This window comes from Lathyrus oleraceus, chromosome 4 (assembly GCF_024323335.1).
Source record: "Lathyrus oleraceus cultivar Zhongwan6 chromosome 4, CAAS_Psat_ZW6_1.0, whole genome shotgun sequence".
NCBI classification, from domain to species: Eukaryota; Viridiplantae; Streptophyta; class Magnoliopsida; order Fabales; family Fabaceae; genus Lathyrus; species Lathyrus oleraceus.
In genome coordinates, this window is record NC_066582.1 from 66,464,298 (window position 1) to 66,466,806 (window position 2,509).

The window sequence follows — 2,509 nt, forward strand, 5'->3', positions numbered from 1 at the left end:
AAAGTTTCGAAGAATGCCTTGAAAACCTAGAAAGAGTCCTTGAGCGATGTGTGAAAGTAAACTTAGTACTTAACTGGGAAAAGTGCCACTTTATGGTACAAGAAGGAATTGTTTTAGGACACATCATCTCGAACAGAGGAATTGAAGTAGATAAAGCCAAAATAGAGGTAATCGAAAATCTTCAACCCCCAAGAACCGTGAGGGAAGTACGAAGCTTTTTAGGACACGCCGGTTTTTACCGACGATTCATCAAAGACTTCTCTAAGATAACTAAACCTCTAACCGGACTATTGATGAAAGATGCCGAATTCATATTCGACGATAACTGTTTAAAAGCATTTCAAACTCTTAAACAAGCATTGATCTCAGCACCCATAATGCAGACACCAGACTGGAATGAACCATTCGAAATAATGTGCGATGCCAGTGATTATGCTGTAGGTGCTGTTTTAGGACAAAGAAAGGATAAAAAGCTTCACGTTATATATTACGCAAGCAGAACCCTGGATGAAGCGCAAATGAATTACGCCACTACCGAGAAAGAACTCCTAGCAGTGGTATTTGCGCTAGATAAATTTCGTTCTTACTTGGTAGGAGCCAAAATAATAGTTTACACCGATCACGCTGCTATCAGGTACCTTTTAACAAAAAAAGACGCTAAACCTAGACTCCTAAAATGGATCTTGTTGCTACAAGAATTCGACTTAGAAATCAAGGACAAGAAAGGAACTGAAAACGTAGTAGCCGACCATCTCTCTAGACTTGAGGACCTTGAACCGGAGAGAACATCAATTAATGATGATTTCTCGTATGACAAACTTATAGCTACTTTGGAAGAGAACAACTCCGACATGCGAATAGAAACCACCTTAGCTATATCCGTCACACCATGGTACGCTGATCTAGTCAATTATTTAGCTGCCGGAATAGTACCACCTACTTTATCTTACCAGCAGAAGAAACGATTCTTCTACGACATAAAACACTATTACTGGGATGATCCCTTACTTTTCAAAAGAGGCCCCGATGGTATTTTCCGTCGATGTATACCCGAAGAAGAGGTAGAAAATATAATCCAACACTGCCACTCCGCTCCTTATGGTGGACACACAAGTACATCCAAGACCTGCTCTAAAATCCTACAAGCTGGCTTTTATTGGCCAACTATATGGAAGGACGTACGTGCGGCTATTAAGGAATGTGACAGATGTCAACGCACGGGAAACATATCTAGACGTGACGAGATGCCGCAAAAAGGTATTTTGGAAGTAGAGATTTTTGACGTCTGGGGGATAGACTTCATGGGACCTTTCCCATCCTCTTTCGGTAACAAATACATACTCGTGGCAGTTGACTACGTATCAAAATGGATCGAAGCTATAGCTTCCCCAACAAACGACACCCGAGTAGTAACTAGACTCTTTAAGAATATAATATTTCCGAGATTTGGCATCCCAAGAATAGTAGTCAGTGATGGTGGATCGCACTTTATATCCAAAGTACTCGAAAAACTACTACTTAAATATGGAGTAAGACATAGGATAGCGACACCTTACCACCCTCAAACCAGTGGACAAGTGGAAGTATCTAACAGAGAAATCAAGCAAATACTAGAAAAAACGGTCGCCACTTCAAGGAAAGATTGGTCATTGAAATTACCAGAAGCTTTGTGGGCATACCGAACTGCTTATAAAACCCCCATAGGGACGACCCCATTTAAGCTCATTTATGGAAAATCCTGTCACCTCCCGGTAGAATTAGAACATAAAGCCTATTGGGCTATTAGAAATTTAAATTTGAATTATAAAGCCGCCGGTGAAAAGAGAATCCTTGACATAAACGAATTAGAGGAACTCAGAAGAGACGCCTATGAAAATGCCAGAATCTATAAAGAAAGAACAAAACAATGGCATGACAAGCGTATATCAAGGAAAATCTTCAAGCAAGGCGACGCAGTACTTTTATTTAACTCTAGACTAAAGTTATTCCCGGGAAAACTACGATCCAGATGGTCAGGGCCTTTTCATATCACTAAAGTCTTTCCCAGTGGAGCGGTAGAAATAAAAGGAAAATCTACAGAACCGTTCACCGTAAACGGGCAACGTCTGAAACACTATCACTTTGCGGAAACCAACGAGGATTCGCAAATCCTGCACTTAGACGAAACGCCCCCAGGACCTATAGATTATATTTAACAGTTTCTTTGTCGAGCTTGCGACATTTAAACAAAGCGCTTAGTGGGAGACAACCCACAAATTAATTTGTTATTTTATTATTCTATTATTATCATTTCCCTATTTCTTTCTTAATTATTCCTTTAATTTCTGTTTAGTATTCATTCTTGATTTATTCAAAAAAAATAAATATATATATATATATATATAATATATATATATATATATATATATATATATATGTATATATATATATATATATATATAAATAACAATAATAATTTTTTCTTCTTTCGGCATTTGGCCAAATCCTGACTTAAACTCATGTTTCCCTT